The sequence below is a fragment of the Phaethon aethereus genome, assembly GCF_964289735.1.
Source record: "Phaethon aethereus genome assembly, chromosome: 14".
Classification (NCBI taxonomy): domain Eukaryota; kingdom Metazoa; phylum Chordata; class Aves; order Phaethontiformes; family Phaethontidae; genus Phaethon; species Phaethon aethereus.
The window spans coordinates 16,718,774-16,734,992 of NC_138590.1; the positions used below are offsets into that span (position 1 = coordinate 16,718,774).

General features: G+C 39.3%; 1 protein-coding gene across 1 annotated transcript in view; it reads right to left on the bottom strand.

Moving 5' to 3' along the window:
- SPOCK1 (SPARC (osteonectin), cwcv and kazal like domains proteoglycan 1) overlaps positions 1–16,219 on the bottom strand; it is a 317,127-nt gene that overhangs the window by 83,657 nt on the left and 217,251 nt on the right. The gene's annotated exons all lie outside the window — the stretch shown is intronic.

Below are 16,219 nucleotides of genomic sequence, written 5' to 3' on the forward strand. Positions count from 1 at the left end.
AGTGTTCAGACTAAATATAAGATTTAGAACATACTTTTAGATTTAAAGAAAAGTGTAGTCTTTAAATTACTGCTCTGGAATTTACTGGCTTAAAATGAAAGACCTTATGGCATCCCGTCAAAGAGCTATATAACTCAAAAGGGTTTTCTTAGCTCAGTGTTGCCTGTGCAAGATATATTCAAGTAATAAAACACACTTCCGATACTAACCCTTCTATACAGGCTCTATGATGACAGATTTTAGTTTTGAAAATACAGAGGTCTCTGTACAGGTTAGCATTCCTCTTCCATTTTCCTTACAGAGGCTTTTGCTAATTATTTTCTACTGCTTATTTGTTTGGTTGAACTGAAAGCCTTTCGATATCAACTTCCCCAGAATTGGGTCGTGAAGTGCATCCTGCGGTCCCAGATTTGGCATCCAGCATAAACCAGACCATACTCCAGCCTAGTGCAGTGCATCAACTGAAAGAGCCTTTCATTTCAGTCTCCCTGCAATTTAAATTGGCTACGTATGATTTGTTAATGTCTTCAGGCTTCGCAATGCATTTTACAGCATTTAACCCCCCTGGGTGGCAGGTGCCTCTTTGACACACCTCTCTTGAGAATGTTAAACACAGAGACTTTAAAATTGGAATTTCTAGCAAGTAGCTTTCATTTGTGCAAAAGGCAAGATGTTCCTGAAATAAATTGAAAATCTAAAGTTAAGAAGGAAAAAGTCCATTAACAAGTTGAAGCCTTGATCTACAGGAGCCTTTTAGCACTTTATCTAATCTAATTTGTATTCAATAAGACAGGTTTTTTCAAACAGTGCATCCCCAATCCCCAGTTAAGAAACCCTGTGAATGAAATTAATTATTTTGTACTTTCTGCAGAGTTCCATTTTATATCTTTAGATATTCTGCTTGTAATGTATAGATAGTCCTGGTGTTGCTTTTGCCTTGTAATGATGCAATTTCCACAGACAATTTAATCCCATTGATTAATTTTGTTTGTTACTCAGAGGCAGCTATGAGAAGTTGTAACAGTTTACGCCATTTTTATTTGTGATCTTCCATTTATAAGTCTCTTATAGTTAGGTCAAAATAAAAGTTGCCCACAAAAAACAAGAACTGGCTGTAGATGATGACCTGGGTCAAGAAGTCTTGCAAGTTATTACTTATACACTCAATCTTAACCAAGGGTTGGAGGTAAAGTATACTTTAAGTCATATCCAAACATGACTAAAGGTTTGAAAGTGATTACACACTCATTTTAGGTTTAAAATATCTGGGGACACAGACAGTTTTCACATTTTCTTTTAATATCCTATTTATTTCACTGGAGGTTCATCTCACTCCCATGTGCTATTGCTGGCTATAAATATGTAAAGATCACCTCCATCCTCAGATTTACCCTCACATCTGATCACAACTACACTCTGAATGCCACTGAATGACCAAATGTCACACAGTTGTGACACCAGATGTTGTGAGTCCATTCCTAGCCATTAGGGGAGCATGTAGAAGCCACATGATGGGTCCTGGTGATCCTCTTTGCCTAATAAGTGCTGGTGAAAGTAATGGAATAAAAATAATGGAAAGCGGAATTATGGGAGCCAGTCTCACACATCCACAAGGGAATTAACTGTATCACCTATGCATTGCCTTTTTTAAATTTATTTTTAAGATGTGATAAGCAGTACTGTGCATTTCTGGATATATACCCTTGTAAATGCCTCCATTCAAGAACAGTTTTCCTTTCCATTGTCTCTCCAAAAACATCATCAGTTCTACTTTTACCTTAGGTTAAGATTAAAATTGAAGTGTTATGGTAAGTTTCTGTTTGGCAGGGTCAATAGTACTGCTCTCTGCAGATACAAATCCTACTGGTTGAGGTAGCGTCTTTTTGTTGATAACTTGAGTTTTAGATTTAGAGGTGGGACTAATTCCAGCCTTAAGACATGTTAGACATGTCTTAAGACAAAAGGGGAAGATGAAAAGCATCTCAATACCTTTAGCTTTAGTAATAGTCTCATCTTGTGAGACTACTGGAAACGCTCTCTACCTTTTGTCTTTTGTTCACCTGTACCCAACACTTATATTAAACTGTCTTTCTTACAAGCGAGATTTTAAAGGAGACTCTGATTTGCTTTGTATGTTCAGTCTTGTGAGTAATAGTGAAGACAGGAAAAGTTGTAAACAAACAGAATTCCCAACGTTATAATAACGCTTTGAATTAACCCAGTTAACTCAGATCACATAGTTGAGAAATAACCACATAGAAATCTAAAGCCAACTAAATTTCCACTGCATCCAGGAGAAGTGGGTACAAGTATGGGTGTTGTGGACTCCAACTGTAAGACAAAATGTCCACAGATACCTTTTTGTCACGAGCCCTGTCTGTGTGCCCACTGCCCGAATGAGAGCAAGCTGGGCTGTAAGGGCACTCTGCCCATGCCATCACACACGCACAGCGCCGTAATACGGAAGCATAACTGGTGCACAAACTTGGCCTTCATTTGAGCAAATATTGTAGTACTTTATGCAAGTCTCAAGTTCACCCAGCTGCCTGCTTCACAGCAAAGCACTCTGTACCTGCTCTACTTTAAGGTGCTGAGCATTTGCCCCCAGCCTCTAAAGGGAGCCGTACCGCAGAGCGGGAGCATCCCGCACTCCAACAGGGTGCTGCGTGGAAGAGGTCATTTTTTTGGAGCTGCTATTGGAAATCCAGCTATGGACTTCAAGTTTTCAAATCTGTTTTCTACTTTAAGCATGATGGAGGAAGAGTGCTGCTTCAGAGCATTTACAGCCATAACAGAAACAGGTTTTTACAGACATTATGCTGTGTCATCCTAAGCCAGGGAGGTGTAAGAAAGCTGTGGAAGTGATGCACTTTATCACATGTGAGAGAAGGACACCGCTACTCACTAACTGAAAAAAACCCAAATTCCATCTCTCCAGTTAGCTGGACCAATCTAACACTTCAGTTAACCCCTAACTAGAACTAGAAACAGCCCAAATACAATACAGAAAATAAAAACCAAAGATTCACCTAAAGCCAAAACATGGTGGCAGGCAAAATGCATTACATTATGTGATTATATGGCTGTAAAAAAAAGAAATTCTCTGTCTCAACACAAAATATTGAGACTGCTGGCCAATTTTCAAGAACCACGTGGTGCATGGCCAAGGACAGACGTGCAAGAATAGGGCAGAAATATTCCCCTGCTGACTGAGTCCTACCAGCAGTTCCAGTTCACCACCGCAGAGCTCACGTGGGGGTGGATGTGATCTGCAGAAGACGCACAATCAAACGGGGAGGATTTACGTGCTGCTGCCACATATCACCCCAGGGCAGGAGATCTAGTCACAGAGGTCCAGCAGGGTGAACTCAGCAGGGCTGTGCAGAACCCCAGATTAGAACTGTGTCCTACAAGGTTCTCCTGTCTCTTCTATCCTTCACAGGAATTGGAAAAGACAGCTTAAATAACAGTGCTATCTCCCCTTTGAAAGCCTCTGCTTGTCTATTAATAATTTCTTGCATTTTTTGAACTCTCTCTCATCATGAAATGCAAATGAACATAGTGCTATGTCTATGCCACTGCCTGAAGAAAGCAATCACCATCCTCATTCAACTGCTGAAGTTTTTAAAGGCTCTTAACCCTGTCCGTGCTACCTCAGGAAACTTTTCTTTAAAAGACATTTTGGCACTCTCTCCCTCTCAAATCAGTCATTTAAAAAAGTCTTTTTTGACCTGACAATGCAAGTTACTAAAAGTCTTTTGAGGCGTCTGCTCTATCACTCTGCAGAAATTCATACCGAGATTTCACAACCAGCATTACTTAAGTCTAAACTAGGAAACTTCCCTTTCCCCTTTATTTCCCTATGTTTTCATTAAGATCTCCTGCAAGAAAAAGTGCATACAGCTGGCTAAACCTAAAATGATCCACTTCACATTCTGTTCTTAATTTGAACAGGTAACAACAACAGAAACCAAAACTTGCATTAGTAAGAAAATATCCCCCACCACCATAAACTTGGAAAAAAATATATACTGTTTTCTTCTAGGGGGAAAAAGTATATCCGCAGCAGAAGCTACTTTTACTAGGATTCCATTTCCATAAACTAGAAAAATGTTGGTTTTTTGGCTGTGATTGCTTCTCCTCTACATATTTATTTCTATACATAAGACATCAAAATGGGTAAAAGAAAAAGTAGATACCACTAGAGAACAGTCCAAAGCACAGGGGAAAAAAAAAAATAATGGGTAGAACTACTTGGATTTTAAACTCTCGTCTCCGCTTTCCTCTATTTATGGTGAAAATATCACAGATAAGGGGAATGCAACTAGTTGAGCTCTCCGTTTCTGTTTTGCATAGTATTACCTTCGGAAAGAAAACCTTCAGTGAATCAAAGAACTCCACTCGTATCATCTAATTGCCAGTGACCGGGCACAGGCCCGGTATGTATAAGTTCTGCAAACAGTGAAACTAAGTCATCATCCCTGCATCTTCCCATCCCCACTAGAATATTCTCACTGTTCTTCTTTCTCCTTCCTACAGACTTTATCCCAGGACCACCGGTTCTAAACCACCTTCTACACCCTCCACAGCCGATCATTGTGGTGCTCCCAGGTCCTCTCCGCATCCCAAACTCCCTCCTGCCATTTCCTTTGGTTTAAAGACCTTAATGCAGAGTACCTGAAGGTAGAGGGAGCAGTTTCTGGTGTTTCCAGCCCAGGGTACAAGTATTTTGAGGGCCCAAACAGGTTCCCCTCTGAATTTTGCCTTACATTCCATGAAAGTTCAGAGTAGTGATTTTGAAGAAAACCGTAAGCTCAGACTGACACTTTTCTATAAAATAGTCTCATTGGAAAATACTCGTATCATTATACCTGCAACAACTATCGCAGTATCTCCTCACTATGATGCGTGTAATATCAATGTGATTTCTTTCTCACTCCAATTAAATACATTTAATATGATGCAATTACTTTGTGCATGGCTATTTAAAACCCAACTTAGTTGTGCATCTATACTGCACAGATTTTTTTCAAATATTAGAAATTTGTTCACTTGTGCACTTCATGCTACACTGACAACTGACTGAGTAATGTCAACCCCAAGATGCATTTTCTAGTCCAATTATACTATAGGGGCACATTTGAGCATGATGGATAATATAGAGAAGATACATACATAAATCCCATTATAGTTAATGGAAACTATGTGCATTGCACCTCCCACACACTGCTTAAAAACTATGCCCCACAGAATAATTTTAAATAACTCATATTCTACACAGAATGAACCTGTTATCCAAAAACTATTCCTTTGCCTGCTCTATTATAAAGGGAGAAAAGAGTTTACAAAGAACAAGCCTTACGGCTTCAGTCCCTTTGAGTTTCTAGCCTTTTCTTTTGAATACTAAAAATGTAAAACAGTCTACATCATTCCAATAATCTAATTTTCCAATCCACCTTCATTAACATTGCTGGCTGAAGCCAATTACAAATGCCTTAAGGCTCATAGCCTCATAAGCATAGTGTGACAGGTCAAATTTTATTGTTTGCTCCATCCATCATTACTGACACAGTAATTCAAAGTACACAAGGCACAGTCTACTCACTGCTTCCTCTTCCTCCCTGTGCACCTGTTGTAATTTTAATGTAGAAGCTTTATCAATAAAGTACATCGTCTTCTGTCATTCAATGCTGGCTTCTTCCACACATGTGAAAAGAAAAAGCCTCAAGTTATGCTTTATCTTCTAGCAGCATTTAATGTTCTCTCCTTTGGGGTAATGTGCCCAGCAAGTCATGGCTGGTGATGTGTTTCATCAAAAAGTGCTTTTTATAAGTCTAATGCAATGTGGCAATGAGAATTTAAAAAAAAAAAAAAGGAAAAGAAAAAAAATTCAGCCACAGAACAATCAACACCAGGAAAAAAAACAACCTGTGGGATGATCTAGAGAACTACCCAAGATGTCAATTCACTGTGTAAAACATGGCTGATAGGCCTATACCTTCCAGCCTAAAGATGGGCACATAACTTCATTTTTCAAGACATTAATGACATACAGTCTCATTTAATTCAGTAGAGACTTCAGCACATATATTTAAAAACACTCTCTAGAAAAGGGTTGTTTTTCCTGAGTTTTTGGAATACTGAGCAGCCAACAGTGAGAACATTACGTATTCAGACTTCTAATTATTGGCAGTCGTTACCTGCGTGCCTAAACAAAAGCATTGCTTTCCTCAATACTGTAGAAGCTCATAAAACGGAAAGAGAAAATCAGTGATATTCTAAACATTATTTCATTCCTCTGGAAAAAAGCATACGTGGGCAAATCAGAAAGGCATAGGCAGCAAAAAATTCCTGCAATGAGCTGCCCTTCTTCAGCATTGGTCTATGCCATATAAAAGAAATTCAGTCCCCCCCACTTAAAAAAAACAACCAAACAAAACCAACCCCAAAACCAAAACCCAAACCCACCTCAACCCCCCCAAACCAATAAAAAATCAAAACCATACCCCCACAAAACACCAAAATGAAACATAAATCTAGGCTGAAGTTATTTTAGCATGATATAAATTGCTCTAACAAAATCCCACAATATTCATTGATGTTTGTCAATACCTTGGCTGAGAGTATTTTGGACACATATGACTTGCCCCCCCCCATCCTGTGCCCCACTTCATAGTTTTTGGTTTTGTTTTTTGTTGGGTTTTTTTTGGGGGGGGGGGAGCAACTGGTAACAAGTGACCTGTAAACATGAAGAGCTGCATCACCACATGGCAGGTCTAATTGCTAAGTATTCTGGAGACTCTTAGGGGGTAAATATGAAGTGAATATATCCAATTTAAGGAAGATACATTTCAGTGAACCCTAACAATTAATTTAAATTTAAATGAACACACTAAAGAAAGCATAAACCCCCCACAACAGGGCACTACTTTTGTTTGACTTATTCAGAGTTTATTATTCCATGGGAGCACTGGTGAAACTCAAGACAACCACCACAAACCTCTCCATTTCGGCAGCACCAAAAAGATGAACTCTTTCCGTTGCTTCACAGGGCTGTGTGAGTATTATCAGAGCCATGTGGGAAAACTGGCTTGTGAAGAATTTAAGGGAGTTGATGTGAGAGACGGAACCTTATGCTGCCTGAAACTTCATCTCTTCCGTCACTCGGTGGTGGTGTGCAGTTGTTGGAAATCTGAAGGTTATTTTGTTCTACGCAGGTTCTTATACTGCATTTCCCAGCAAAGTATTTATAAATCACTACTGCAGCCACATATTGAGAAGATTTGGGGTGTTTTGGTTTGATGCGGTTTTTCTCTTCTTTGTTTGTGGTGGGGTTTTTTGTTTGTTTTGGGTTTTTGTTGGGGGAGTTGAAAGCAGTGTTTTCTCTACACTCAAGTTATCAAAATAATATGAAGAATGAATTTCTACTTGCAGCAACATGCCTAATTGCAATAAAATGTCTCTATTTCCCCCAGATTCTGTGGGCTTACCTTAATAATTAAAACATTCAACTTTGACAAGCCTTAACTACGGTAAAATAACAGATTCAGGAATTAAAAAAACCCAACGGATTTAGAAACTGACAAAATATATTAATCACAAACAACCCAGTCTGTGCAAAGTCAAATTGTTCTGGACAGAGCAACGTTAGAATATGGAGAAACAAACTAAAAATATCCTTTCCCTGCCAGGCAAGGTTACAGAAAGGAGATAAACATTGCCATATCTCAGTTCAACCAGCTTGCTTAACCTGTAGTTGTTAAAACTTGGAGGTACAACTTTGGATAAGTTTTGTTTTCTGTCAGGGCCTTTTGCTCATTGGCCCCAGCAGAAATCAAAGCAGTAGGAATTTAAACTAATCTCTCCTAAAAGAAATTATACTATGGAAGAACAAAACCAGGTCGCAAACCATCCAACTCTGTCCCCAGAACGTCTCCAGTATTTCTCTGTCCTGCCTTTATGCAGGACGAGAGCTCACCAGCCTCCAGCAGAACCAAAGCAGCTGCCTCCTCTTCCCAGCACTGACCAGTGCCTTTAACAGAGTTGTAAGTAGCTACTTTCCCCACTAAAACAGTCAGTATCCTCTGTATAAGAAGATTCTTCACGGGATTAAAAAGACTTCTTTTTTTTTTTTTTTTGCACCAATCTGCATTTGCAGACCTGTGTTAACGAAGACTGCTTCTCCGAAGACTAAAGGGATAGCAACGAGCAAGAGCATCGTGTCTTGGGCCGCAGCAATTTCTCAGGAATTCATAGAATCTCAAACCTGGCAATACGACAAAGCAGCTGTTACCATGTAAAAGCTGCCTGGAGCTCTTCAGTTCTTCCTCTATCTGTTGATTCACTTGCAGAAGCCTCTGTTTTAGCTGTTCTCACAATTCATACTACACCAGGTGAAAAACCTTGTGAACATGTATATATTCATAGGGTTTAGCCGGGAAGTTGTCACAGGAGTAGCCACAACGCACAGATCAGTGGTTACACAAGCCTAGTTTTTCCCAGTTTGGATATAAAATTGGTAGAGGATTATCTGGGATTTTGAATTTACTATTTGGCACCACTGAAAAGCAAAAGCTTCTCTACTTCAACATAAAATTAAATGGGATTTGAAAGGAAGCTCAGGAGTTTGCAGAATTGCGTGGTTATTTGAAGAGAGCTCTGAAGTCATACCTCCCAGCTCCCTGGGGGTTTAACAAAGGTTACCCTCACCAGGGGAAAGCACAGATGTCTTTTTTTTTTGTCTGGATTGTTTATTTGTGGCCAAAACAACCCTAAGAGGTAAGCACTGGAAAGAACATAGGAGATAGTAATTTTTTTTTTTTTGAGTACGTTAATTACCAAAAGATAAACGTCGTTCTTTGAGCATATGCAAAAATACCCCTTAGATATCAGCTATCTTAAATATTGGGATGGATTACAAGGTACACAAGAATTGAGATCTACCTTGTTCCTGATTCTCTGCTCATTCCTTAAGACCACACGGAGAAAATAACCATATAAACAGCAGGATGTCTTTAGGGTAAACGGCACTTCATCAAACAACATTGCTTCAAGCCAAATAAACTGTGCAGCTGCAGTAGGCATGGTACGGAGCTCTAGCTGTTTTGCCTTCCGAGAGACAAGGTGTATTATTTAGGACTTGATTATGCAATAACAGCTTCGCATAGCTTTTGGATTACAAACCTCAAGACTCACTGGCCCAGCCTACAGGCTGAGGGAATATCTACCTTGCTGGGAATACAGTGGCCAGACGTGCCCGAGTCAAACGGGCGATCTACAAAGGTACTTGGCGTTAGGCAAATTCTAGTTCCCGCCCAGTCTTCTGGAGCTTCTCTTTTGTATTTTGGTGCGAATGAAATCAGTAATGCTGAAAGCCTCATGCCAGGTGTATTGCTACAGCCAGGAACCCCCCTGCAACAAAATGAATCAAATAATGGAATAGAAGTGAACGTTAAAAACCTGTTACTGGAATAAGGAAGTAACGACTCCGTAAAAGGTTTTTCCTGTAGAAAACTCCATCAGAACAGTCACATTCCACAAAAATCTATCAATTTTCACAAAAAGATATTTGAATACTCCATCAAAAATCCTGACCAGCTTCATCAGAAAACTCCAGGAAACTTAGCAACCGTGCTGTCTTGTCTTATACAGACAATTTGATTTAACACAAACCACCAACAACATCACACCCCCCGATCCCTTACATGATTCAAGCTTTTTTCATCACGACTTTGAAGTAGCTCTCCCAGTATTTTATTAAGGGAGAAAGTCCAGATCTTCCCAAACTAGGAACGAGGAAAATGCAAATTGCCCAGGGCCACAACACAGGCCAGTGGAAGAACCGGGTAACGTACCAGGTCTCGCGTGCACAGGTTCAGGCCATGACAGACTACGTCAGGCCCAGCCTCTGAACTCAGAGCAAAGAACTGAGTTCATAGATGAAACAGAAGAACAAAGAAAAAGCAGGGCGGGGGGCGAGGACAGAATAATTTCTTCTTGTACCTCCCACCGATAACTTCTAAATTTTATACAGGGAGCAAATGCATAAGTCTGATTTAATTTTCTTCTCCCCGGATTTCTTTAACCATATCCTAACTTTTTTTACTCTTTCTGTCTTTCCTTCCCCACCCACCCACCTTTCCTTAATTTTCCCTTACAAAACCAAGCCCAAGCTAAAAGTTAACACGGAATTTAATCCAATTCTTCATCTAGCTGGGGACAGGACAGGTCTTAGCACTTGCTAAACGTCTGCCGAGTAGCTTGTTTTCCATCAGGAATGGCATTCACTGTGTTACAGGCAAGGCTGAGTCATCCCTCAGACGAACCGCAGACGGGAAAGCTGGACAAAGCCACAGCTGGGGGTGGTAGCAGCACCCCATGCCTAGAGGGCAGGTAATCCAGCTCATTCTTGGGTCATGAAAAACTAAACCATGTCACACTAAATACTCAACACTTGGACACTTGAACAAATATTTGTTAATTCCGCTTCTGAATACAGACTCTCCTAATTAAACATAGCAGCCCTCACATTGCACACATTTAACCAATAGTGTCTTGTTATTTTGGTCATTATTTTTTCCTCCTGTTTCAAGATTGTTAGAAAACTATTTCTCTTGCACATCCCTTAATATCAAATTTGTTACCTAATGTTATGACAACGGGAGGTGATTTTTCCCTTTTCAAACAAAAAAGACATGATCACAGGCTTAATTAGTTTGCAATGATTTAATTAAAATTTGCAGAACAACAATGTACCTAATTAGAAGCATAATAATTATACCAATGTACCTTTCCATCTTTGAAGGGACTATTAGTCATTGAGGTGGTATGTTTTGTAATTTAAGATCATCCTTATTTTCATTTTCTGATTAGTTAAGTGCAGTCATCATCATGTTCAGGTAATTGCTTTATTAACTAGCTTAATTAAACTTCCTGTAAAACTCACAGCTACAGAGTTATTCTTCTTAATGTGTTGCTGACAAAAACATTAACTAATTACATAGTGGTCTTTACAGGGCTTACTTACCTCACAAGCTTAATTTATTAGTACTTTACAGAGCTTTGAAAACCCTGACTGCAATATACTTTGGAAGTGCTTTGTATTGTCACCGTATTAAATAGAGTTGTTATACCCAGGAAACAGCAATTTCTATTTACAAAGTTTTATAACAAGGGAGAGTGCATGTGCATTTTAAAACCTCTATGTTTCAAGTGGTAATTAGAGACTCAGTGAAATTTTTGACAAACCTAAAGCCCATAGACTTCAAAGCTAACAGGAAAGGGTGACAGGGAGTTTCTGAAGTTTCCAGAATTCTGACAAAATTAAGAAAGCAAAAAAAACCAACCTAGGAGCAATCGCTGGAAACCAGCTATGAAGATCAATGAGATACAGGCCACATTTTACAGTTGTATTCAAGTTTTGTAATGCATGAGCACTGAACTATTGGTACCACTAAAGAATCCCACTACCCAGTAGAAATAGTTTGTCATCTGGAAAACGAAATAGGGAAAAAAATCCACCACAACCAAACATCTTCATCCCCTTTAACTTTAGCACTTCTGTGACGCAGATAAAAATAACCAGATCAATAACAGAGACAAGTTTTGGAGACACTTCAGAATGAGAACCAGAAAGACACAATGTCTCAAGGGGGGAAAGATGTTCCAAGCAGTACAACTCCCATACATGAATCTAAATCAACTTAAGATCCACCAGAATACTCAGCACCTGTGTGTCCTGTTGTGACAGTTTGGGCGACATTTTAAAATCCCTTGTAGCACAAGATCTGAGCACAGACTTCTCACCATTTTCAATACCTGCCCATTTACCTTTGTGTTGGAAACCAACACCTTTGAATATTTTCCAGTGGAAGATGAAAAAGATAAAAAGTTTCTTTTGATTAGCTCTCAAATTAGTCAAGATGCTGAAGGCTTCTATGTATTTGATGGAACTGAGAGACCAAGTTAAAAATCCTGAGCCTCTATCTAAATCAACCAGTAAGCTCAAAAGTGGTGGTTTATAGTTTACTTTTTTTTTCCCCCCCTTATAATCCTTGTATTATTGAGTGCTTTGGTTTGGATCATTCTCCCCAATTTTATCAAGAAGCTCCTGCCTCTAGGTTTACAATGTCTTTCTTCATGAAGAAAATTTCATTTGTTAAAAAATAAAGTTGGTTTTAATGAAAAGCCATTCAGTTAGAAAACCTCAAGAAAGTCTGTTGCACTGACTTCCTGAGGGTGCTTGGGCCCACAGTTAACCCACAGATTAACCTGAGCAAGGATCCATGATTCTGTTTCGTCCTTTTACCCACAGCATCAGTTACTGAGCATCTCTAGAGATGTCCAGGCATAACACGACATTGCAGTAATGGTCCTCAAGAATATGCCACATAGCCCATATTTCTGCAGGCCAATAACATTTCCTCAGCTGCTCTGCAAATGGCTGCCTTCAGAGAATCCTAATCTCTTATAATCGAGGTGGACGGGCACAGTCAGTTCCCAGAATCACCATCACTATAATTAACATAAGCAAAATGCTTTCGTTCAAACTGCAATCTCTACAGAAAGCACCAGAACAAAGAGCGTAAGAGTCTGAGGATTATCAAACAGTGCAAACCAGCAAACTGATAATGCTTCTGTTATTTTGCCATGTAGCCTTTATGAACAGAAAGATTTTTATTATCCACTCAGAAATAACTAAGACATCACTTAAAAGAATGACAATTAAAAATGCATTTTATGTTACTTTCCTGGAGTTGAATGCTTAAAAATTTCAAGAAATTTTCATAAAAAGAGAACAAAGTCCTCCATGTTCCACAACCCCTATTGAGCATCATTCCAGATCAAGCTCTGCAGTCCTACTTTTGCTTTAAGGTCCAAAACAAAGTTTTGAATGGGTGAAAGTGCCAAGCAGTTATATAAGGACTCAGAAAGAAATTTCAACACAGGACAAAGTTGAAATGGAAAAGGAATATGCTCCTTTCTTGAAGGGCATTACTTCGAAGAAGTGAATTAGTTAGCTCCGTTATCAGCCTGCCTTATCTAAAGGTATGGATGCCTCCATTTCTGTGTAAGAACCCAAGAACCACATCACTTCAGCCCTGTGATCCCTCAAGCCTAGTATCCTCCCAAGTTGCAGACCCTTAAAACTAAGAAAACTACAAAGGAGTAAAAGAAAGAGCGAGTTAGAAATAGAACAAACCAGTCCTGCTGAACTACATCAATCATCCCAGCTTCTGGTAATCACTGGCTTAGGGACTCAGTCTGCTAGAGGTTTACCAGCCTGCAGTGGATCCATTCTCCATGGAATTGTATAAATCCCATTTCTATCTTTGGCCTGCAGAATACTGTGCTACAGTGAATTTCACAATTTTATTTTGAGCTGAAAAAATAAAAATACTTTCTTTGTTTTGAAACTACCAATTTATAATTTCAGTAGGTCTTGTTTTAGGAAGTACAACATCCCTTTTCCAATATTAGTCATGATTTCATAGAACACCATGCTGAAGTGTTCTAGTTAATTCTGTGCTTCCTTGCAGGTTCCACATCTCTGACAGTCATTACTGCCCTTCTTTGAGCAATTCCTAGTTCTACCATGCCAGCTTTGAGATGAAGTGATGGTAACCAAAGGCAATGAGAAGTTCAGGCACTTACAGAGAAACACAACCATGTTTTGTGCCTGTTTTCAATTCCTTTTTTTAACGCTTTATTTGCATTTTTTCCTGGCAGTGATCCTTACAATGTCTTCCGAGAAAGAGCCAGAATTATTCTAAGATCAAGTGGCTAAATGAGAGCCCGTGACAGGTATATTCGGTTATTTTCTCTTAATATGAATTACTATGCATTTCTTGACACCCACGTTTCATCTGCATTTTATCAGTCATACTTCTGCAGCATCATTTCCTTTTCAGTCATTTTTACCTCAGCTAAAAGTTCAAAGTATGGAAAGAGCAACCCCTGGTACAAACGTTACCCGTAGAGTTGAATGGTAGCCCCCAGCCATTAGTTGAAATGCTTTGATGCAGTTCTGCCAGGCCATGAACTACAAGCTCAATGTCTCCTGCCTATAGCCCTGCTGTGCTGGCAGGAAAAGGCAAAAATCTGAGCCAGGATGGGTCAAAATGCTGGCGTGTATGTGCGTACTGCCTGTCTATGCGAATAGATGGCCAATATACAATTTCAGAAGACTTTTTTTCCCCTGAAATGTAGTGGCTACTCTCCATCTTTTGTTTAGAAGCTTAGCAAGAATCCTTTAATTTGCCCAGCGTATCATTACATGCTCACAAAGCAGCTGATGCAGAGCCAGATGTGAATACATACATACAAATGCAGAGCAGTGTGGTATTTGCCCACACTCAAACGTCCACCTTTTTGCATTTTCACAGTCAATACTGGAACATGCCAGCACTGCAGTGCCAGAAATAATACTTGCCAACAGCACTGCATATGAAAGAAAATTACCAAAGAAAAGCTTTAATTTTAGTGACTTAAGGGCAAGAAAGAAGGATCACGTTATCTGGTGAAAACTAATGGTGAATTTGAGGGAAGCAGTTGTATTTTGTTCATAAAAGATATCAGAAAACCACGATCATTGCTGACCATAAAAATATTATCTGTTAGAACATTAAAATATTCTATTTAGTTTTAATGCTCTGCCTAAAGTATTTTCACATCATTTACCAAAATTTGTCTTTTAAAAAAAATAAAAAAAAGAAAATCAATGAAGCAGAGCTTTTAGAAGAAATTGTAGAGAAGCAATGATGTTTTGCTGGCTACTGTAATAATATACTGACAGATTTACAATGTACTGTATACAGCAAAGAACAATAGTACTGCTATAAGCAACTCCTTGATATTGCATAAAGGTTAAGCAGACATGCAACCTCTTGCTAGGACAGGATGTTACAGAAGGATTACCAACCAGCATGATAACACTGGTGGAGTCTTCAATAAAAAAAACATGACAGGCGATCACTCCTGTGAAACGACACTCAAAAAGCAGTGAGACCCCATCTTCCCTAAGCAGTGGTAGAAAACGCGAGCAAAATCCGCAGGAGAGAACTCGCTGCACTTGAGAGACCAACAAGATGCTGTAATTTTCAGTTGCTAGGACAGGAGCAATTGATAGTTAACACACAGCAAATGAAGATGAGACAAAGTTGCTTCAGACTAAATCTTCTAAAGGTGCCCTTTAAAAAAAACCCAAACACTCAAACAGAGGCAACTTCTGGGAGGTATGTCTTTGACAGTTAAACATGTCAGCAACAGGAATTGTTTGATGTCTTCATTATAGACATCAGGCTTACATTGGAGTCACAACAGTTTGGTGAATTTATGACATTAGCAGAGTTTCTGATGAAAATCATTTGAATCTTATATAGAAGGTCAAGAAAAAGACTCGGAGCTAACAGAGATGCAGGCAAGATGCACAGAGATGAGTTCTATAGGACGACTAGTGAAAGCTGTTTACTACAGAATCTCTCATATACTCTCAAGAGTTCAGATGGAAAAAGTTGTTTTCAAAATGAGCCCAATTTTAATCCTAAATACCAATGCTAAATTACTGCATTACATACTCCTAGAGAATATTAAGGAGTAGCTTGTTTAACAGGCAAGTTGGAGCCCTTTTTCTGCAGCCTGTGTGCAGGGATGAGAGTTTCTGCTGGTTTTCTCCTTTGGCCATGCAAATCTTTCAGCCAGAATAGAAGAGAGGCTTAAATAAATTAGCCATGGCAGCATTTTAATATTTGCGCCCACTAATGGATGAAGCATTCAAGCTCCCTAGCTGAGAAGAGAATGTAGCTGCAGTTTCATCAGCACTGTTACATAACAGCAGAGAATTTTGCCCCGATCACTTTATTTTCCTGGATTTTTGGGGGGCTATTTTTGGATTTTAAAAGGTAGTTTTACTGGCTGTCAAACCTTACCTTGCATGCAGGAAGAGAAGGAACACACTTAGGGGTGTTGCCTAAACATCACTTCCAGTCCCTGAAATGCTGTTTATACAACACATATCAGAGACATGGAAAGTTTTATTTGATAATGGGAGATCTGGACTGCTGAATGGCTGCAAAGCCAGTTTTGACTCTTTCATTGAGTCAAGCCCTAAGGTGATCATATTTTCAGTAAAACAATGAGCCAATTCATGCCCACTGTGTTATGGGAGTTTTTTTATGGTACCATATATGCTGCATCTGGCACACAAGCCTATTAAAACTGT